Below are 725 nucleotides of genomic sequence, written 5' to 3'. Positions count from 1 at the left end.
CATCGTCGAGCTGCCCCAATCACCTTCTCCAAGTCGCCAACCATACCCCAACTACACATTTGACAGCATGAATGAGGATGTGGACAGTTTCTTCTCTAATCCTTGAGGTACCACTATCACCTTCACTTGTAAATATCATAGCATTTGACATTGTGTTTTGTTTTTGGTCTTGAATCCTCTTACAAATTTCTTTCACACAGAGGACTGTGTGATTTAAGTTTGGGGGAGGGTTTGAGATAGCATTTGACATTGTGTTTTGTTTTCTTATTTCAAATTTTTAGCATAATCATGTTAGTATTTGCATATCATCTAAGGCATAGAAAACCCCTAAAAATTTGAAAAATTTTGCAAAAATCTTTATAAAAAAAGAGTGTTCATGTAGTTTGCATTGCATAATAGCATCTTGTTTAGCATGTTTCATGTAGGACTGTTAATTATTTGCATTAGGGATCTATGATGAGTTTTGCCTTGTTAGCTTGTTTAATTCACTAAACTAGGATCAATGTCCAAGTTAATAGTACTTTGATGCTAGTTGAGTAGTAAGAAGCATAAGATTGAACCAAGCCTTGAATTCTTGCAGTGCATTTGGTCTAAATTGAAGCATGTTGTGATTTGATGCCATTTCCTATTTATATGAACCTAATATTGACTTGTAATTATCAGTTTGTGCATTGCTTTAAACTCATGGATACCATATACATATTTGGATCATCTTTCTCCTTTTT

This window comes from Camelina sativa, chromosome 4 (assembly GCF_000633955.1).
Source record: "Camelina sativa cultivar DH55 chromosome 4, Cs, whole genome shotgun sequence".
Lineage (NCBI taxonomy): Eukaryota > Viridiplantae > Streptophyta > Magnoliopsida > Brassicales > Brassicaceae > Camelina > Camelina sativa.
The sequence above is the reverse complement of the archived record's forward strand: the minus strand, read 5'-3'. Positions refer to the sequence as shown.